At 45.4% G+C, this 20,910-nt stretch overlaps 1 long non-coding RNA gene and 19 other non-coding genes across 20 annotated transcripts; all 20 read right to left on the bottom strand.

Annotated features, from left to right (window-relative positions):
- Nucleotides 1–1,692: 1,692 nt before the first annotated feature.
- Nucleotides 1,693–8,162, bottom strand: LOC125529308. Its single transcript, XR_007292608.1, has 2 exons — nucleotides 8,036–8,162; nucleotides 1,693–3,492 (listed from the first exon to the last, which is right to left on the bottom strand). It is a non-coding gene; the product is annotated as an uncharacterized LOC125529308 (long non-coding RNA).
- Nucleotides 2,209–2,294, bottom strand: LOC125533384. Its single transcript, XR_007294264.1, has one exon. It is a non-coding gene; the product is annotated as a small nucleolar RNA snoR8a (small nucleolar RNA).
- LOC125533426 lies at nucleotides 2,645–2,765 on the bottom strand. Its single transcript, XR_007294301.1, has one exon. It is a non-coding gene; the product is annotated as a small nucleolar RNA SNORD14 (small nucleolar RNA).
- LOC125533340 lies at nucleotides 2,889–3,069 on the bottom strand. Its single transcript, XR_007294224.1, has one exon. It is a non-coding gene; the product is annotated as a small nucleolar RNA Z112 (small nucleolar RNA).
- On the bottom strand, nucleotides 3,251–3,343 carry LOC125533394. Its single transcript, XR_007294272.1, has one exon. It is a non-coding gene; the product is annotated as a small nucleolar RNA snoR31 (small nucleolar RNA).
- Nucleotides 3,395–3,490, bottom strand: LOC125533436. Its single transcript, XR_007294309.1, has one exon. It is a non-coding gene; the product is annotated as a small nucleolar RNA R30/Z108 (small nucleolar RNA).
- LOC125533355 lies at nucleotides 3,588–3,691 on the bottom strand. The gene has a single exon (XR_007294237.1). It is a non-coding gene; the product is annotated as a small nucleolar RNA Z107/R87 (small nucleolar RNA).
- LOC125533385 lies at nucleotides 3,750–3,836 on the bottom strand. The gene has a single exon (XR_007294265.1). It is a non-coding gene; the product is annotated as a small nucleolar RNA U31b (small nucleolar RNA).
- LOC125533338 lies at nucleotides 4,514–4,609 on the bottom strand. Its single transcript, XR_007294222.1, has one exon. It is a non-coding gene; the product is annotated as a small nucleolar RNA Z43 (small nucleolar RNA).
- On the bottom strand, nucleotides 4,722–4,816 carry LOC125533291. Its single transcript, XR_007294214.1, has one exon. It is a non-coding gene; the product is annotated as a small nucleolar RNA snR60/Z15/Z230/Z193/J17 (small nucleolar RNA).
- Nucleotides 4,884–4,961, bottom strand: LOC125533365. The gene has a single exon (XR_007294246.1). It is a non-coding gene; the product is annotated as a small nucleolar RNA U83 (small nucleolar RNA).
- On the bottom strand, nucleotides 5,375–5,495 carry LOC125533425. Its single transcript, XR_007294300.1, has one exon. It is a non-coding gene; the product is annotated as a small nucleolar RNA SNORD14 (small nucleolar RNA).
- LOC125533341 lies at nucleotides 5,619–5,801 on the bottom strand. Its single transcript, XR_007294225.1, has one exon. It is a non-coding gene; the product is annotated as a small nucleolar RNA Z112 (small nucleolar RNA).
- On the bottom strand, nucleotides 5,860–5,940 carry LOC125533363. The gene has a single exon (XR_007294244.1). It is a non-coding gene; the product is annotated as a small nucleolar RNA snoR77Y (small nucleolar RNA).
- LOC125533396 lies at nucleotides 6,107–6,199 on the bottom strand. The gene has a single exon (XR_007294274.1). It is a non-coding gene; the product is annotated as a small nucleolar RNA snoR31 (small nucleolar RNA).
- Nucleotides 6,254–6,349, bottom strand: LOC125533437. The gene has a single exon (XR_007294310.1). It is a non-coding gene; the product is annotated as a small nucleolar RNA R30/Z108 (small nucleolar RNA).
- On the bottom strand, nucleotides 6,446–6,548 carry LOC125533354. Its single transcript, XR_007294236.1, has one exon. It is a non-coding gene; the product is annotated as a small nucleolar RNA Z107/R87 (small nucleolar RNA).
- On the bottom strand, nucleotides 6,608–6,694 carry LOC125533388. The gene has a single exon (XR_007294266.1). It is a non-coding gene; the product is annotated as a small nucleolar RNA U31b (small nucleolar RNA).
- Nucleotides 7,480–7,573, bottom strand: LOC125533289. The gene has a single exon (XR_007294212.1). It is a non-coding gene; the product is annotated as a small nucleolar RNA snR60/Z15/Z230/Z193/J17 (small nucleolar RNA).
- On the bottom strand, nucleotides 7,685–7,762 carry LOC125533366. Its single transcript, XR_007294247.1, has one exon. It is a non-coding gene; the product is annotated as a small nucleolar RNA U83 (small nucleolar RNA).
- Nucleotides 8,163–20,910: the final 12,748 nt, after the last annotated feature.

Below are 20,910 nucleotides of genomic sequence, written 5' to 3'. Positions count from 1 at the left end.
AACCCCCTAGGGCACCCATGCAAAGGGTTCAAACCTGTTAGAACTAGACTCACACCTAGAGGAGAGAGCGTGCCTGCCTTCTTCCACCTCTAGCAAACAGCTCAAGGAGCACCATTGTACCACTAGTGCCTTAGTGATCATGCGAAGACCCCGCAGAGCAGGACTAGGGTGTTATCTCCTAGGAGAGCCCCGAACCTGGGTAAAGTGCGTCGGCGTTCGTGTCTACGCCTCATCCCACTTTCAGGCACCGGCGACGTTCTAGTCGCTCCCACCATGATAAGCCATCCTTTGGCATATGTCGCACCTAACCCCCAACAGTCACGAATGGAGATAGGGAAGTGAAGACTTGAACACGACTATAGGCACATCCTTCGCATGCAGATTTGGGTGGGCTTGGGGCACATAGTGTTGGTGACATAGTGTGCATCTTTCTAAGAAGCTGGTCAATGTAAATCAGTGAGGCATGGGTACTAATTTAACAATGGCAACTACAAACCAGGACAGTAAAAGAACAACGGATAAACACACCCCAAAGAAATCAACGAGCACCAATCACACAACATGCCCATCACACAGACATGCAGTCTGCTGGTCTAAACAAACACATGCAAAACTAGTTCCCCGGCCTAAAAAACTCATGCAAAACCATCCCCGAGACAGATACCACAAGCCAACAACCCCACCAGTTAACCAGATGACCCCACCATGCAAAATTGACCATAAAACTTTCATCACACACGTCACACCGCCAACGGCAAACTGCTTTAGGCCTTGTTCGGTTCAAGAGTATTTAATCCTCTGGAGGATTGGGTGATCCCCCACCATGCACCAAATCCCCTCGAGGAACAAATACATGTCACTATGCAATACATGTCACTATGTAATCCATGTCAATTATTATGCATTTGGTTAATCCTTTGCTACAAATAGAGAGAACAGAGAGTAGGCAGGTGAGAAGCACACAGTAGAGAGAAAGAGAGACCGCCCTGAAGAGGTCTTTGTCGTCTACCTCCTCTTCTCCGGCGTGAGGTGGCGGGGGTGATTGGTCGAAGTACAGCTAGGGTTCCGGCCAGGCTCCATGGTTGTCTGGGTCACCGCCAAGATCGTGCCACTTCCCCTAAATGTTGTGCGGCAATTCAAAAAGGGAGAATAAGGGGAAGGAGGAAGTGCATCGTCGCTGAACGGAGAGAGGGAGACAAGGTCGGGGCAAGAGAAAGGTTGTGTAACATTTCGCGAGAGGGTTTGCTTCCACTGAATGGGTCACGTGGGTCATTTCCCGGTGATTTCCACGAGGTTTGGGAGGGATTTGGCCCAGGCCAGGATCCAACCCTGTCCAGGGCTAAACCCACGCAGATCGGCCGGGTTTTGGCCTGAATTAGACAAAAGACCTTGGAGCACGGAAAAGAGCCACATTAAATACGAATGGCATGAGAAAAAACATGAACCATGACCCAGTTGGTGGAGATGTTGTACAATCTCTTTTCGTCAACCACATCACGCCACCAATTTCAGTGACAATGTTGCTGTCGATCTCTCGATACTAATACTTAAATTGTGGCGGATCAAAAAAATTGTCAAATGATAAATCATGGTTGACGAAGAGATATTGTACAACATTTCTCCACCAAAAAGAATCGTCGGTGAGTAGTGACATATTTATAAGCATTGATCATCAGTGTCGATCACTAAACATGCTTCACAATGATTCACTATTGACCAGCAATTACAAAATCTTTTAGAAGCGAAGGCTACATTTAAAAAAGAAATTAAGCGAACCCTATTGAAACCGTCTCTATTTCAACAGTCTAAATTACATTTCATGGAGGAGTGCCTGATTCGAACCCGATGCTTTGCAACTGAGCAATGCTCTCGCTGAAAAAGAGCTGGATAGTTCGGGACTACTGTCCAAGGTCTTGTAATACGGTGGCCCGCAAACTAGCAAGAGATGGCTGGACTTCAGGGGCTCCACTACAGAGTTTATATCTGAACTGGTGACTAGTGGTTAATGTTCAATAATCACTGCAAATTGCAACCACCAGCAATACGAATAGAGAATTTACCACACCTCAAGTCAAACAAGCTTCATATCTTAAAGTTCAACAGATACAGATAAACATTTAGTCTCAAGTCCAAACGAAAAGAAAGTCAGGGGAAATAAACAGAAAACAAAATTAAGAATCAAATGAAACCAAAGGACATATTGTTTGTTGGTGCTCAGATTCTATGGGTGTATAGTTGTCGTTCACAGGGATTTCCCGTCAGCACGAGGAATGTTTTATAATCACCACACCAACAAAGGTTCAAATTGCTAAATAATCAATCCCACAATAACTAGAACTATAATACATGAAAAAAAAGTATAAAACAGTAGAGATTAAACTGGAATTTGGGGGCGAGCGAAACAAAGATCCATCTAGACGGATTTGTGCTGGAAGCGCCACCAGAATACCTCTTAGGAGCGTTGTAAACTCGGATCCAACTAGAGAACGGTGGGCGGACATGGGACAGTGCTCCCCAGATAAACCAACAAAACACAACAACATTTAACAAGATTAAAGCATCAAAGAAGAGAAGGCGGAATAAATAGATCAAGAAATGAAGTCAACAAAGAAAATAAAAATAAAAATAAATTGGGGATTTCATAAGGCTCAGACATCCAAGGAAGGAATTAGCAGCATTAACTCTCAAGCCTGGCAGGGCGAAAGCTCTTAGGCGGCAGCTGCGAATGTTTTGAGAAACAAGCCTTTAATTTATCATCATTGCCATAACACATCCCCAAAAAATAAAATCATATTGATCACAACTGATTAACTACTCGTAACGAAAACTTCATCACAATAACAGGCACTCTGGACCGGCCAAATAAAATGCTAACAAGATTAAAGAGAATCCCTCTGAGACCCGTTTAAAATCACACACAGCTGAACCAAACCAGCTGCAAATGGAGATTCCAGCCCAGACCAAACCACAAAGGCTATGCTCGAAGGAGGACATTTGCAGTGGAGAGAAGCAGCTGTTGTTTACAGTGTCATACGGCACTTCCTATGGTCTGAGAATCTTCACAGGGATGATTTAAGATGAACGAAATTAACAATGCAAAAACTACAGAAGACCCACAAACATATCGTAAAGCTAATCATAGATCCAACTTGGAAGACAAGATGGCCCTCATTTACAGGAAATTAAGCAGTGTGTCAAAGGTGTAAACCCATGATAGTAACGAAATAAGAAAAAATATAACTCATATCTGATGGATTCAGTTGCAAAGATGACGTCATATGGGCGGCTCAAGCTGCCCTCGGATCAAGTGTTGGATTATGCATCAATACTTCCTCACGATCCAAACAGATCTTGTAGATGTAAGCAGCAACAAAGATTGTACGAAGATACAGAGTTGCTCAGTGATGGCAATATTTAATTGGTTCGATTCTGCCAGCGATGTCGTCAATGCTTTCAGAAGAGGGAGCTTGTTATCCTCATCGCAACTACGTCCTCCAATACAAGAAAAAAACACACGAAAAGATGCATGTTAGTGAAGAATCCAGATATAAGAACAATGACCGGCAGTTTAAAAAACTCAAGTGTCAGATGGTTCGGTTCAGTGGGATAATTGGCATACAAATCAACTCCTGAGAGAAAACCTATGATTTGGTCTGTTAAGCTTGAATATTTCCAAATCATCACTGCCATCACCCAAGGAAAATAAGTAGAAAAGAAAATCAAACCAATTGTTCAAAAATTCATATGCCGAGTCAGATTCAGCAGTATGTCAATCAGCACAGTTCCACCAAAGCGGATCCTAAGACTGGGGCGACAAATATGAAATCATCACCCTCAAAACTGGTTTGGAGAATCATAGCAAAGATCGAAGTACGTACTGTACTGCAGATGGTCAACCGACAGTGCCGTCTAATAAAAGATAACCCCAGAAATATGAATTCCCATTTATTACTCTTCTGTTATTTCTCCATTATACTAACACTACTCTTTTTCTTGACTTGTGTAATCACAATAATTTCATGAACTACTATGTGAGAGGTTCTGTGTAATGTGCAGTAGAATGGCTTTCCAGTGTTCAATGGCATTAACATTACAGTTCTGCGCATACTATACGGAGCCCTTAAGAACTTAGCAATTGATAATCACACCTGAAAGATCATATTGAGTGAATTGTCTCATCACTGCTCCAAATTAAACTAAATAAAACATTCTCCAAAATTATTGAGTAGGATATGGTTTATCATATGCACTTGTAACTGAAATTAAACAGGTAAGCTAAAGTTAGCGAAGGACTGCTTTGTTAATGCAATCACTGTTTGGTCATCTGATATGCACTTGTCATAATCAGCCTACCTAAATACTAATAGTAAAAAAACAATCAGATTTTGACCTCATTGCTAATTACATGAAGAGAATTGAGACATATGCTTGCCTATTTGTTTGGTTTATTTATAGGCCAAACAGCAAAATAATAACATATCAAACCAATTATATGCTTGAGTATGTACTAAGAGGACTCAGAATATGGGTGGTGATATAGCAGGATGGTCGGCAAGGCAAATAAATGCCAGTTACGACGAACGAGACCAAATATCAATCTTCACCGTCCTCGATGGAATTCAGACATCTACATTTTATTACTTATTAGCATAAAATGTAAAATACAATAAAAAACAGACAAACGACTAAATTGTTTGATTCCCCTGAAAAAGGATGAGCTTGAAAGTCGTCCGATAGGAGCGAGAGACTTTTTTTTGTTCAAGTGATCACAATTTGATCATATGAACTATGCACTTGTGACAATCATTCGACCTTGGCAAACCAATAATTCAGGAGACAACCAAAAAAATGACAGAAAAAGACAAGGAATCTAGGAATCATGGTGCCTCAGAAGGAAGGCAGTAGGTTATGTAATCATTAGTGATTTCATTGAGAAAGGTTCACACTAATCATCATCGGCATCATGCAACCAACAACATATCAAATAAAACTGCAGATTAAGAAACGAGCAAGATCATTAGCATCATAGAGAAGATTAGATCATTCCACATGAAGAAAATTCAGACATATGCTTGTCTATAATTTGGTTTAATCCTCGGCCACTAACAAAGCAAAACAAAAAAAAGATAAGTGAAATAAACAAAAAGCAACAATAATAAGAATCCAATGAAACCAAAATACTCCTTGGGAGCGTTGTAAACTTGGATCCAACAAGAGAACGGTGGGCGGACATGGGACAGTGCTCCGAGTGAAACCAACAAACAGAACAGCATTTAATAAGATTAAAGCATCAAAGAAAAGAAAGCGAAATAATTAGATCAAGAAATGAAGTCAACAAAGTACATAGAAATAAAAATAAATTAGGGATTTCATAAGGCTCAGACATCCAAGGAAGGAATTAGCAGCACTAGCTTTCAAGCCTGGCAGGGCGAAAGCTCTTAGGCGGCAACTGCGAATGTTTTGAGAAACAAGCCTTTAATTTATCATCATTGCCATAACACATACCCAAATAATCAAATCATAGTGATCACAACTGATTTACTACTCATAACAAAAAATTCATCACAATAACAGGCACTCTGGACCGGCCAAATACGATGCTAACAAGATTAAAGAGAATCCCTCGGAGACCCGCTTAAAATCACGCACACAGCTGAACCAAACCAGCTGCAAATGGAGATTCCAGCCCAGACCAAACCACAAAGGCTATACCCGAAGGAGGACATTTGCAGTGGAGAGAAGCAGCTGTTGTTTACAGTGTCATACGGCACTTCCTATGGTCTGAGAATCTTCACAGGGATGATTTAAGATGAACGAAATTAACAATGCAAAAACTATAGAAGACCTGAAGCGATTGGTTTTATGCCTCAGAAAGCCGCAAAAATATCATCATTGGGCATCTGACGGTAATTCCAACATAAAGCTAATCATCAAGAGCTTCAATTGCATTACAGATCTAACTTAGAAGACAAGATTGTAAAAAATTATGAAAATAAGATGTACCATCAGAATATAAATGACTTCTTATTCACAGAAAATTAAGCACTGTGTCAGAAGGTGTCCTAAGATTGTTTCTATGTTTCAGAAAAAGTAACACTGAACTCTGATGGATTCAGTTGCAAAGATGACATCATATGGGCAGCTGAAACTGCCCTCGGATCAAGTGTCCGATTATGCATCAATACTTCCCCATGATCCAAACAGATCTTGTAGAAGTAAAAAGAAGCAACAAAGATTGTACTAAGAGACAGAGTTGCTCAGTGGTGGCAATATTTAATTGGTTCGATTCTGCCAGCAATGTCATCAATGCTTTCAGAAGAGGGAGCTTGTTATCCTCATGGCAACTTCGTCCTCCAATACAAGCAAAAATAAATAAACACGAAAAGAAGCATGGAAGTAAATGATCCAGAGATGAGAACAATGAACAGCAGTTTGAAAAGTGTTAGATGGCTCAGTTCAGCGGGATAATCGGCATACAAATCAACTCCTGAGAGAAAACCTGTGTTTTGGTCTGTTGAGCTTGAATTTTGCAAATCGTCACTGCCATCACCCAAGAAAAATAAGCAGAAAAGAAAACCGAACCAACTGTTCAAAATTTTCATCTGCTGGGTCAGATTCAGAAGTATGTCAATCAGCAGAGATCCACCTAGGCAGATCCTAAGACTGGGGCGACAAATATGAAATCTTCATCCTCAAACTGTTTTGAAGAATCATTGCAAACATCAAAGTATCTATTGTAGATGGTCTACCAATTCAAAAACAGCTAACTATGCAAGTGCCGCCTAATCAAAGATCCCCAAAAATATGAAATTCCATTTATTACTCGTAATTCTGTCATTTCTCTATTATTCCAAGAATTCTCTTTTTCTTTGAGATGTGTCACCCCAATAAGTCAAGAATGGCTTTCCAACGTTCACTGGCATTTACATTACAGTTCTGAACATATTATACAAAGCTAGGTAAGAACAGAGCGATTAATCAAACCAGAAAGATATTGAGTGATTGTTTAGTCACTGCTCCAAATTCAAGTAAATAAAACATTCTCCAAAATTATTCCTCAAATCGAAATAGCTTTACTGAGTAGGAATGGTTTCTCGTATGAAATTTGAACTGAAATTAAACAGGAAAGCTAATGTTCGTCAGCTACAAGCGCAAGACTACTTTGTTGATGTAATCACGGTTTGGTCATCTCTGACTATGCACTTGTGATAATCAGCCTACCTCAGACAAGTTATACTAGTAAAAAACTATCAGATTTCGACCTCATTGCTAATTATGCTTTCCACATGAAGATAATTGAGACATATGCTTGTCTATTAGCTTAGTTTAATCATAGGCCAAACAGCAACAACAATAAGAATAACATGTCAAACAAATAATATGGTACATCCTCTACAACAAATTCAGACACGAGGCTGCAAAACATAGCAAGCAAAATAACACACAAATTGTTTGATTCTCCTGAGAAAGGGAAGGTTGCACGGTCGTCAGATAGGAGCGAAAGACTATTTTTGTTCAAGTAATCACGATTTGATCATATGAACTATGCACTTGTGATCATCATCCAACCTTGGCAAACCAATAATTCAAGAGACAACCAAAAAAATACATACAAAGACACAAGGAATCAAGGATTCGTGGTGCCTCAGAAGGAAGGCAGACACAAGGAATCAAGGATTCGTGGTGCCTCAGAAGGAAGGCAGTAGGTTATGTAATCATTAGCGATTTCATTGAGAAAGGTTCACAGTAATCATCATCGGAACCACGAAACGCATCAAATAAAACTGCAGATCAAGAAACAAGCAAGATCCCTGGCCGGCCTCATAGAGAAGATTAGATCGTTCCACATGAAGAAAATTCGGACATATGCTTGTCTATAATTTATTTTAATCCTTGGCCACCGAAAACAAACTAAAAATACAAGAACAAATCAGGAGAAGAATGTAGTTGGGAGAAAGGTACTTCTAATCTAATCCAGAAGAAAGGAACAAGAAGATGCCAGTTACGACGAACGAGACTGAATATCGATCCCCACCGTGCTCAAACCCAGATGGGAGAAGAAATCCCGAAGAACGAACGGAAAAGAGGTTCCGAAGCAAGACAGATCGAGAATCTGCAGGATGAAGATGAGAGAAGAAGAACCTGTTTGCTGAGATGGGAGGTGGCGGCGTGGGGAAGAAAGGCTGTGATTAATATAGAGGGGCTCCCGTTAGGGCAGATTGCTTACAGGGGCGCCCGGACGATTCGTGCCGTTGGATGCGTTCGGTGTAATCTGCTCGGCCCGTAGGGCCAGAACTAACGGGCCGAGGAACCCATCCCATCGGCCGTTCTCCTTCGGCCTTTGTTGCTTTGTCTTCGAACACCTAGAAAAACTATTATCCCTCAAAAAAACTTAGAAAAACTTTTTTTTTTGAGGAAAACAGGAGTACACAAAATTACTCCTGAGCCAACACAGGGTCGGCAGCTAAAGCTGCATCCAAATCATCTGGGACGCCCGCCACTATCTGTACGTCGTCCTGGGTTCTAGCTCGAGCGGCTAGGAGGTGGGCCATGTTGTTTTGGCTCCTGCTCGTATAATTAACCTGGGCAGCACTGAATTTCGCCAGTTCCATCTTAATGTCGACGATCGCGTGGAACCAAGCAGAGAGTTGCTTGCACCCGGGCACAGCTCATTTGAAAGGAAGGTGCAGTCTATTTCAGCAGTGATTGGCCCCCTGTACAGATTCGAGAGGGTATTCAGTCCAGCATGTAGGGCTATCGCCTCGGCTTCCTCCACCGTGGCACAGTTGGCGATCTGCTTGGACAGTGAGAAGAGGACCTCTCCCCTGTGGTTACGCGCGATCGCACCCGCATGGGACACGCCGCTGTTAGCCAGGAACGCCGCGTCCGTGTTCAGTTTAATGGTGCCATCAACTAGGGGGCACCACGGACTAGAAGTGGCTTTCCCATTGTTCTCTATTCTCATACTGGCTGTAACTGACTGGGGATCCGAGGGGGTTCGCCCGACCAAAGCTCCTTATCCACTGCACTAGTGCAACTGATTTCCTCCTTGTATTGTTTCAAGAAGAGCGCTGAACGGGTAATTTGCTCCTTCCCTGTGTTGTGGATACAGTCATCTCGGAGGAACCAGCAACGCCACAGGAGGAGGAGGATTTTTGCTCTCATCTCGGCACTGCAAGGGATAAGTAGGTTCTATAACCAATCTGTCCCCGTGTATTTGAACTGCAACTCGCTAGGAAGAGCCCAGACATCTCTCATTTTATCCCTCAGTGCCTTGCTTTTTGTGCAGGCTACAACTACATGGTATTCATCTTCTTCTTCTCTGCCACATATGGTACACCTGCTATCCAACTCCAGCGTCCGTCTCCATTTATTCTTCCTCGTAGCTAGAGTGTTAGTTGCAACTCTCCATCCGAGGATTTTAACTTTTTCTGGCACTTTTGCTTTCCATATCGAATCCCACATGCTGCGATCATCCGCACCATTTGTTGAGGTAGAAGTTGGGTGGTTCACTTGGTTTTGGAGTGAAGCCGCCAATCTATATGCACTCCTGACTGTGAAGGAACCGGATTTCTCAAAGCCGCCAATCTTCAGTATGCGACCTAGGGAGCTTGATGTTACAGATAGCCTCTGCATCAAACGGATAAAATAATTGATATATCAGGTCTGAGTTCCATCCACTGCCGTCGGCCAACATCAATTGGTTCACCCATCTCAACCTAGATTGTCGGATGAAATTAGCAGGCTGGAGCCCCTCCTCCCTTGGGATCCAATTGTCTCTTTTGATCTGAACCTTCTCTCCGTTTCCAATCCTCCAGACCAGCCCTGCTTTTAGGAGTTGCAGTCCATGCTCGATCCCGCGCCAGACCGGAGAGGCTTCTAAAGCAAAGATAGTGTCAATCAGCTCACCGTGAGGGTAGTACTTGGCCTTCAAGACTCGTGCACATAGAGACTCTGGTCTTTGCAGCAGTCTCCAAGCCTGCCTGGCCAGTAAGGCTTGGTTAAAGAGATTCATATCCTTGAAGCCTATGCCGCCCCCTCTCTTCGGTTTGACCATTCGATCCCATGACATCCAGTGCACTTTCCGGTGTCCATTTTCCTCTCCCCACCAAAAATCCCGGATCAGTTTCTCATACTTATCACATAATCCCTAGGACATCTTAAACACGCCCATGCAATACGTGGGGAGAGCTTGCAGGACTGATTTTACTAAAGCTTCTTTAGCAGCAAAAGACATGAATCTTTCAGACCAATCCGAGCATCTCTTAATAAACCTTTCCATGATCGGTTGGAAGGACGAATCCTTCATGCGTCCTTCCGGGGTTGGGAGGCCCAAATACTTACTCTCAAAGGTGGCAGTTGAGAGCTGGAGGGTCTCTTTAACAGCAAGTTGCGTAGACTCTGGGCAAATATCGCTAAAAAGGATTGAGCATTTATTGTTGCTTAACAGTTGACCTGAGCCCTTCTGAAATTTGTCAAGCGTCTTCATAATGCATTCAGCCTCCTCTCTGCATGCCTTAAAAAAGAGCAGGCTATCGTCGGCAAATAATAGGTTCGAGATCCCAGGGCTGCCTCTGGCTATTTTAAGTGGTGTGATCCTCCCCTGACGAATTTCTCTATCCAGCAAGCATGACAGGCCCTCAGCTACAAAGAGAAAGAGGTAGGGGCTTAAGGGATCCCCCCGACGGAGCCCTCTTGATGGAATGAACGGTTCCAAAAGCTCACCGTTAAATTTTACGGTATATCTAACTGACTTTACGCAACACATCACCCAGTCTACCCATTTATGGTCAAAGCCCCATTTCAGGAGGGCCTCCTCCAAGAAGACCCAATCAACCCTATCATACACTTTTGCCAAGTCCAACTTGAAGGCACAGTGTGTGTTAGCAGGCTGTCTAGTATGCTGAATTTTGTAGAAACATTCGAAGGCAATTGTAGCATTATCCGTGATCAACCGACCTGGAATGAAGGCACTCCGCGTCTCTAAAATTAGCTCGTCCAGAAAAGGCCTTAGACGGTTTACCATACATTTGGATATGACCTTATATATCACGTTGCATAGGCTAATAGGTCGGAAGTCTCTCAAGTGCTCTGGATTCTTATTTTTCGGGATAAGCACAATGACTGTGTCATTTATTCCTTCTGGCATAACCCCGTTCTTGAAGAATTCTAGCACCGCCAACACCACATCTTGCTTCACCGTACTCCAATTCCTTTTGAAAAACCTTGCAGGAAACCCATCAGGCCCGGGTGCTTTCAGCGGGCCAACTTGGAAGAGTGCATCGCTAATTTCCTTCTCGGTGAATTCCTTGGTCAGAGACGTGTTCATCACACTAGTGACTCTCTCGTTCATGCAGTCCACAATCACCTTAGGTTCCACCCCCTCCTCCTTAGAGTAAAGAGCTTTGAAGAAATTTGATGTCATTTCCTGGAGTTTGCTTCTTTCCTCCACCCAGGTGTCGCACTCATTTTTTTAGCTTACTGATAGTATTCTTTTTGCGTCTCCAGAAGCTTTTCGTTGGAAATACTTTGTGTTTCTGTCCCCCTCTCGCAGCCAAAGAGCTCTAGAACGCTGTCTCCACATCATCTCTTCCCGATGGAGGACCTCATCCAGGTTCGATGCGACCTTTTTAATTTCTTTATCTCTCTCAGGAGACGGTTGTCGCCTCCATAGGGCTTCTAGTTGCTTCCTCAGGCCCGTGGTCTGTTTGATGATTGATCCGAAGTTCTTCTTTGCCCAAACATTGAGGGTACGCTGCAAGTTCTGTAATTTAGCTGATATGTCCAATAGCTTTACAGCTTCAGACTTATCTTTCCACGAGTCCACAATTGCCTCCGAAAGGGAGTCCAACCTCTCCCACATATACTCATAATGGAAGATTTTATTGATAGGCCTCCATTCCATTCTTGGTCCAAATCTGAGGAGGAGGGGCGGGTGGTCGGATCTTGAGGAACTGACATGCTCAACTGATGCCTGTGGAAAAAGAGAGCTCCAATCTCTGTCCGCAACCCCCGGTCAATTCTTGCTTTCACATTGGCCTCCCCGCTTTGCTTATTGTCATAGGTCCACTTTGGACCTTTGAACCCCAGATCCAGTAATCCACAATCAGCTAGGCATTCTCTGAAGTTTTCCATATTTCTTTCACTTCTTTTGGTTTTGGAAATGTGTTCATGCTGCCAAGCCGTCTCATTAAAGTCTCCTATCATGAGCCATGGTTCGCTTGACATGGGCCTAATTCTCCTTAGTAGCTCCCACATGTGGTGGCTCTCACATGCTTTAGGTTCCCCATAGACAAAGGTGCCCCGCCATTGATGGCCATGGGGATTAAGACGGATCAACACATCAATATAACGCGGGCCAACATCGAGTCTTTTTATTTCAACATGCTCATCATAGAAGAGAGCGATACCTGCACCTTTTCCTTTACCCAAATGGGAGATGCAATGCTTGAGACCTAGTCTCCTACGCAACTTATTAACATAGTCCTCGCTTTTCCTAGTTTCCGAGACAAACACCAAAGACGGGCGGTATGTGCGCACCAAGCACACAAGCTCCTGAACTGTCCGGGGTTGCCCAAGGCCCCGGCAGTTCCAGCTGATAATCGTCATGGCTCCTGGTGGGTGCTATCCGTTGCACCCACCAGTTGACCGAGAGCCCCTGGCTCAGTTGCTTCCTGTCTGCCTTTCTTACCATTGTCATTATCCTCCTTTGGTTCAGTACCCCCTTTCTTCTTTTTACTCTGTTCAGGACCATAACCCTTCTTTGGAGCATCAGCGTTCCCAGTTCCCTTCTCTTCAGTGGCATCTCTCTTGCCTAGGATTGAGCCTGTAGTAGTTAAGCCTCCCCCACAACCCTTGTTGATCGCCTTTTTGCATTTGCTTCCCAAACCTTTTCCTGCAAGTTTCCCACCAGAGATGCCCATATTGTCTGTCAATGTTTTAGTCCCTAGCACCGTCAACTGCGACGCCCCAGTCAACAGCTTCGTGGCCAGGTCCCCTTCTTTTGGTTCAGATCTGTTCTTCTCAGGGCTGCCATCTTCTGCTTGGTTCAGGGTCTTGCTCCGAACAACTTCAGTAGTGATCCCCCCCACTTTTGACTGTTTCTCATCCACGACAGTATCAGCCGCAGCAGCGTTGTGCGTCCATGTAGCATCACCCTGCACCGCTACCTCGGCCAGGGGAAAGCCATCTCGGTGAAGGGGTTCAAAGCCAGGAGGGAATTCCGGGCCATGAGACTCACCCCTTGCTGCATTTCCCACCAGTGTGATGTCTGAAGGTTGGCCCCGTGGGGTTTTGTCTCCATCAGACATTGCTCCAGCCTGAATGATATTCGCTGCTATTGCATCCTTCGATATCAGTGCTTCGGCAGGGCCCCCATTTCTTCCCGCGTCCAGGCGGAGAGCGCTTACAGCCGCAATGGCTTCCTATACTAGAGGGTCTGCCAACACCTCCTCAGGAACCATTCCAGGCCTTACCACCAGTGACCTTTTGGTGGCCTCAGCTGGTGCTCCTTTGGCCTCTGAGTCGAAGAGGAGGAAGCGACGGGCACTGCTCGCCTCTGGTACAATGAATCCACCCCTACTGCTACTCCTCTTAAATGGGGATGCGCGCATTGCTGCCGAGTATCTCATCTCTTGGAGATCCTCGGGCATCTTACAATCGCGCTGGCTGTGACCTAGATGACCACATGAGCTACAGAACCTAGGAAGCCTTTCATACTTTACATTCAGCTCATACCACTTCCCCTCAGCACTATCATATGACTCCAACTTGCTACGGATAGGTTCATCGACATGATGATTAACACGAACTCACATGTAGTTACCCCATATCCTGCCCTCACTGTCTGTGTCCACTTCCAGCACCTCGCCGAGCTCAGCGTCGAGTTCACGAGCCACCGATTCAAAAAGCATGATCGGTGGGGCATCATAGATGCGAGCCCACATTGGCATGTGGGCAACCTCCACGTCTCCCGGCTGTGCGCTCCCGTCCACAGCTACAATGAGGAAGGCGTCGCCCTTGTGCATCCAGGGGCCGTTGTTGAGGATGAACCGAAGGTCCCCCTCCCGCTTGAACTCGAGGAGGAAGCGGTTATTCTTTAAGGGTGTGTAGTTGAGGCGCTGTAACACCCCGGATGTAACTTACCCAATATGTATTCCAACTCTTGCCGTTTCCGGTGTTAAGTTATTTTATTTTCTCGGGTTCGGGTTTTTCTCTCAGTGTGTTGTTATCGTTGTCATGCATCTCATATCATGTCATCATGTGCATTGCATTTGCATACGTGTTCATCTCATGCATTCGAGCATTTTCCCCGTTGTCCGTTTTTCATTCCGGCGCTTCGTTCTCCTCCGGTGGTCATTTATACCTTTCTTTCATGTGTGGGGATTAAACATTTCCGGATTGGACCGAGACTTGCCATGCGGCCTTGGTTTACTACCGGTAGACCGCCTGTCAAGTTTCGTATCATTTGGACTTCGTTTGATACTCCAACGGTCAACCGAGGGACCGAAAAGGCCTTGTGTGTGTTGCAGCCCAACACCCCTCCAAGTTGGCCCAAAACCCACCTAAACCCTCTCCATCACCTAGAGCGTTCGATCACGATCGCGTGGCCGAAAACCGCACCTCTTTTGGACTCTCCTAGCTCCCTCTATGCCTATTTAAAGCCCCCCCCCCCCGAAATTTCTCCTTCCCCTTCCTCCCGAAACCCTAGATCCAACCTCTGTTGCCGCCGGACATGTCCGTCCTTGGCCGGACGCGCCGCGCCGCCACGCCCAGCCAGTAGCCGCGCGCCACGTGTCCGCCGTCAACCGCCGCCGCCGCGGCCCGCGCGGCCCACGGGGAGCCCGCCCCGGGCCGGATCGGGCCCGAGCGTCCCGCGCGCATAGCACCGCCCGAGCGCCTCGCCCCGCCGCCTCCTTCCTCCGGGCCGGCCGCCGCCGCCTGCGCGCCGCCTCCTCGCCGGCCGCCGCCACCGGACCTCGCCGCCGCCACGGGTGCTCGCCGAAGCCGCCTCCCCGCGTCGCCTCGCCTCCCCGCCGCCGGATCCGGCCGGGAGAGGCCGGAGTGACCTTCCTCTCGCCTCCCCGCCACTCCATCAAGCTCGCCGGAGCCGAGGGAGCTCGCCGGACTTGCCTCGGGCCGCGTGCCCACCGAACCCCAGATCTGGATCCGGATCTCGTCCGGGTTGACTTTCTATCCCCGAAACCCTAGTTATTTGCTCATGTTCATCGCATTGTAACTTTGCATCCGTAGCTCCGTTTTGGGCATATAGCATATCAGAATGTTCGTCTCAGAGAGTACATCATTTCATTCCATTGCATCATTTTCATTTGAGTTCATCTTGATGCCCGAAATGCTGTTAGAAGAGTGCTACTTGAGATAATTGTCAGATCTGCTACTTCTTTTAGACATTTGTCATTTTTGCCATGATTATTGTGTGCATGATATGTCCCTGAGTTCTACATATGTTCTGTTAAGGGTTTTGCCATCTTTCCAGAGGTGCAACCCATGTATTTTTGTGATGTGTGTGGTGACTAGCACAAGCTTGCAAAGTGAGGCACTTGGTAATGCTGATTTCAGGGACTTAGCATTTCCACGAAGTCCTTGACCTGTTTATCTCATATTGCCATATGTTCATGTTGTTTCCTAGTGATCCGTGCCTCTTTTGAGGATGATCAGTAAGGATGTTTTGTTAATATTGTAGTGCTCTATCCATCCATGTCTTTGTTTGCAATTATGGAGCACCCTAGCTTAAGTCAATCGAGCTCTACTTTTGCTATTTCGTGAATCTGGGCAGATTGTCTACTTGTTAGCAATTTTGCCGAGGATGTTGTAGTTGATCCGTGCATGCTATGTTATTGTTCTTGCCATGTCTAGCTTGTATTTTGTGTATTCTTGATGGGTGTATGCTTAGTTTGTCATGACTTGCTCCGTAGTGAGTGCATCGAGCTCGTAAACATGCCTACTTGATATCTGTTTCAGCATGCTCCAGTTTTCACTAAGTCTGAGAACTGATTATGTTTTTGCCATGTTCACATGCTTGCAATTGTATTTTCTGATCCCTTTTGGCTCAAGGTCACTAAGGGACTTTTGTTAAGATCTTTGAGTAGCTCCATGCCATACTTTACTTTTCCATGTTTAGGTCCTGTAGAATATAGTTTTGTTGCTCCAAAGAGTGCTAACTGATCTGAAATTCGAGACAAGTGTTAATTTCACTAAGTCTGAAATCTGTTTACCATATGCATTTTTGTCATGCTTGTTTGAACCTGTTAATGGATGAATTGGCCGTAGCTCAGTGCTAGACTTTTGTTAAGCATCATGAATGCATCCCTGCCATGTATTTTGATGTCATGTTTGAGTGCTGTAGCTTGTTCATCTCGTTGCATTTAGATGGCTACTTGCTGTAAATCGCAGAACGTGGTCATATTTGAATTGCTTGCCATTTCCAAACCGTAACTCCGATTCCGGCGTTCTTTATATCGTTTTCAAGCGATTTCATCTCATCTTTCCAGTGGCACACTTGGATTTCCAAGTTGAGGTCAGGTTCATGCATTCCTTGTCAAATCTTGCATATGCATCCCGCATCGCATCCCGCATAGCATACCATGTTTGCATCATATTGTTTGATCCTTGCACGTGGTTGATTGTGTCCTTGTTGATTGTTTGTCTTGTTTGGGTAGAGCCAGGAGACGAGTTCGCTAACGAGGAGCCCGTTGAGTTTGCTTTCGAGGATCCAGTCAACTCTGACAACTTTGCAGGCAAGATGATCATACCCTCGAAATCACTACTATCTTTGCTTTGCTAGATGCTCGCCCTTTTGCTATGCCAATGCTACGATGCCTACCACATGCTTTCAAGCCTCCCAAATTGCCATGTCAAACCTCTAACCCACCATGTCCTAGCAAACCGTTGATTGGCTATGTTACCGCTTTGCTCAGCCCCTCTTATAGCGTTGCTAGTTGCAGGTGAAGATTGGAGGTCGTTCCTTTTTGGAACATTATTTACTTGTTGGGATATCATTATATTATCTTGTTATCTTAATGCATATATATACTTGGTAAAGAGTGGAAGGCTCGGCCTCTCGCCTAGTGTTTTGTTCCACTCTTGTCGCCCTAGTTTCCGTCATATCGGTGTTATGTTCCCGGATTTTGCGTTCCTTACACGGTTGGGTTATAATGGGAACCCCTTGACAGTCCGCCTTGAATAAAACTCCTCCAGCAATGCCCAACCTTTGTTTTACCATTTGCCACCTAGCCTTTTCCCTTGGGTTTCGTGGACTCAAAGGTCATCTTATTTTAAACCCCCCGGGCCAGTGCTCCTCTGAGTGTTGGTCCAACCTAGAGCACCGTGCGGGGTCGTCCCTCGGCAACTTGGGTTACGTTGGCTCCCGTACGCTTAGCTTATCCGGTGTGCCCTGAGAACGAGATATGTGCAGCTCCTATCGGGATTTGTCGGCACAGCGGGTGGTGTTGCTGGACTTGTTTTACTATTGTCGGAGTTGTCTTGAAGAACCGGGATACCGAGTTTGATCGGAACGTCTCGGGAGGAGGTCTATTCCTTCGTTGACCGCGAGAGCTTGTCATGGGCTAAGTTGGGACTCCCCTGCAGAGATTTGAACTTTCGAAAGCCGTGCCCGCGGTTATGGGCAGATGGGAATTTGTTAATGTCTGGTTGTAGATAACTTAAACCTTAACTTAATTAAAATGAATCAACCGTGTGAGTTACCGTGATGGCCTCTTCTCGGCGGAGTCCGGGAAGTGGACACGGTGTTGGAGTAATGTTTTGCGCAGGTTGTCCTCTAGTTTCTCGCTCGCGCTTTGCATCCTCTTCTCGCTCTCTTTTGCGAACAGGATAGCCACCATATTTGCTAGTCGCTTGCTGCAGCTCCACCTATTTTACCTTGCCTTACCTATAAGCTTAAATAGTCTTGATCGCGAGGGTGCGAGATTGCTGAGTCCCTGTGGCTCACAGATTACTATTACACCAGATGCAGGGCCTAATGTTTCTGCTCCAAGTGACGCGCTCGAGCTCAAGTGGGAGTTCGACGAGGACTCTCAACGATACTATGTTTCCTTTCCTGATGATCAGTAGTGGTGCCCAGTTGGGGTGATCGGGACCGTGTCGCATGTTGGGTTATCTTTTATTTTGGCGCCGTAGTCGGGCCATGAGTGTTTGAATGATGTAATGTTATTTATGTACTTGATTAACGTGGCGAGTGTAAGCCAACTATGTTATCTCCCCTTTTATTATCTATATATTACATGGGATGTTGTGATGATTGCCTAACTTGCGACATTGCTTTCAATGCAGTTATGCCTCTAAGTCGGGCCTCGACACGTGGGAGATATAGCCGCATCGAGGGTGTTACAAGTTTGTATCAGAGCCTTCCCCGACCTTAGTAGCCCCATTGCTTGATCGTTTTTAGCGGCCGAGTTGTGTCTAGAAAAATGTTTTGAGTCATTTAGGAATTATATATCGGAGAGTTTAGGAATTCTTTTTACTTCCCAGTCTCCTCATCGATCTGGTAAGGCATCCTGACGTAGAGCTTTGACTCTTCTCTTCTCAAATTTCACTAAAAAAATTTAGGATCACACGGGTATCTTGGAATCATTCCGATGGTTTTATGACGAGAACATTGTCTTGGTGCCTCCTGTCAGGGGTTTTGTGGAAGTGTCCCGGGGAGTTGAGCTATGAGGTGTTGTCGTCATAATTTTATCGTTGCAATTCTGGAATACCTGAGTTTAGTACGCCGACATCGAAAATCTCTTTTATGCAGTTCGTTGGTGAGATAACCTCGACGCCACCCAGTACTGGGGCGGGAGTTCGGGAGTATCGCCATAACTTGTATAACGGATGCTTTTCGAAGGTTGAGGTAGATGGTTTCTGAAGTTTTTCTCAGTTATGTGTTGAAGGATGGATACAGCTGGATGTAGGATTTGCTAGATTTGGGTGAGATATTATGCTTCCCCTGTATCCCCAACACCTGATTGCATAACCGGAAAGGTTCGGGAGTTTCATAGGTGGGAATTCTTGTAGCTCTAGTTCTTCTTCCACGGATATTTGGTTTGAGATTGGGATTTCTTACCGATTATTCGTTCTTGATCCGTACCTTGTTGATTTATTTCTCTACCTTAATTCTACGTGGCTTCTCAATTTATGGATATGTGACCATTTCAAGAGGAATGCATTCGTTCATTTTGTTCGGATGTGAAGACTATATGTTGCAATTTTCATTCCGTTGGTTTCAGCTTCATTTATCTGTCTATGTGCTAACGGTGGTCAACCTCTTCAGGATGGCTCCCGCTAAGAGCACCAGTCAGAATCAGAATCAAGATCCGCCACCACCTCCACCTCCTCCGGAGGCATGGCAAGCTGTGATGGCCGCAACCAATGCAAACACACAGTTGATCATGCAAATTCTCAGAGCGCAATCAAGGCAACCAAGGCACAATCAGAATCACTTTGCTACACTCAACCAGTTCCTTGCTAACGGGCCAAAGACTTTCAGCAATTGTGTTGAGGCAACTCGATGCTGACGATTGGCTCGTGGATCTGTGCAAGCATTTCGAGTGCAGTAACGTCAGGCCTGAGGACTTTGTCAAGTTCGCTTCCTTCCAACTCAAAGATCAAGCTGCAGAATGGTTCCAGCAGTACAAGGACTCCAGAGGTGGACGTGTGATCACTTGGGATGAATTCCGTCAAGATTTCAGAGCTCATCATATCCCTCAGAGCGTGGTTGAAAGCAAGCGTGAGGAATTCCGCAACCTGAAGCAAGGCTCTTTGTCTGTCTATGACTACAACAAGTTGTTTCAGAAGCTCGCCCGCTTTGCCAAGCAGGACGTCCCTGATGAGAAGAGCATGATATACCAGTTCAGGGGTGGTCTCAGAGAAGAATCAGCTAGCTCTTGTTCTCTTTGAGCCCTTGAGGTACGATGAGTTCTACAACATGGCATTGAAGCAAGAGGCCGCTCAACTTGAGGTGTGATGCTTCCAAGAAGCGAGTCAGAGATGGCTACTCCTTCCTCTACTCAAGTGGCCAAGCAGCAGAAGTATTGGCTTCCTCCTCCTCCGTTCCGTCAGCCGTATCAGCAGAAGAGCAAAGGTGGCAGTGGATCTTCCCACCCACCCAACCCTGGCTTTCAGAACAAGACTTCGTCTCAAGCTCCAAGATCGAGTGCTCCGTATCACCGTCCGCTTTCAGAGGTCACGTGCAACAAGTGCCAACAGAAGGGTCACTATGCCAACAACTGCTTCAATCAGAGGCGTCTCCCTCCTCCTCCTCCTGTGAGATCGGCAAGTACAGCTGTGGTCAAGCATAACCCCAAGCACGCCAAGGTTAACATGGTGAATGCAGCTCAGGCAGAGGACTCGTCAGATGTCATCATGGGTAACTTTCCAGTTAACCTCTATTCCTGCAAAAGTTCTTTTTGACACTGGTGCATCCATTGTTTCATGTCAAGATCATTTGTTTCCAAGCATGACTTCGTTTCACAAATGTTGGGTAAACCTATGGGAGTGGTTTCTCCGGCTAAGTCTTTGAGGGCTACTTCAATAGTCCCGGATATTTCTATCATGATGGGTGATTTCAAGTTTTTGGCTTCTCCAATGGTTCTTGGTAATTCGGATATTGATCTTATTCTCGGGATGGATTGGCTTTCTAAGCACAAGGCTCATCTTGATTGTGCAGCTAGGCAGATTCAATTGACTCATTCGTCTAAGGATGTAATTGTCTTTCCTGCGAATGACGATACCATCCGTCTGTTCTCTCTCAATGAGAAGGGTGAACTGGATGCTATCTCGCAAATTCCAGTCGTTTGCGAATATCAAGACGTCTTTCCAGAAGAGCTTCCAGGAATGCCTCCGCACCGGCCAGTTGAATTCGTCATCTATCTTGAGCCTGGCACGGAACCT

The sequence above is a fragment of the Triticum urartu genome, chromosome 1, assembly GCF_003073215.2.
Source record: "Triticum urartu cultivar G1812 chromosome 1, Tu2.1, whole genome shotgun sequence".
Taxonomy (NCBI): Eukaryota; Viridiplantae; Streptophyta; class Magnoliopsida; order Poales; family Poaceae; genus Triticum; species Triticum urartu.
Note: the sequence above shows the minus strand (reverse complement) of the source record. Positions and strands in the feature narration are given on the sequence as shown.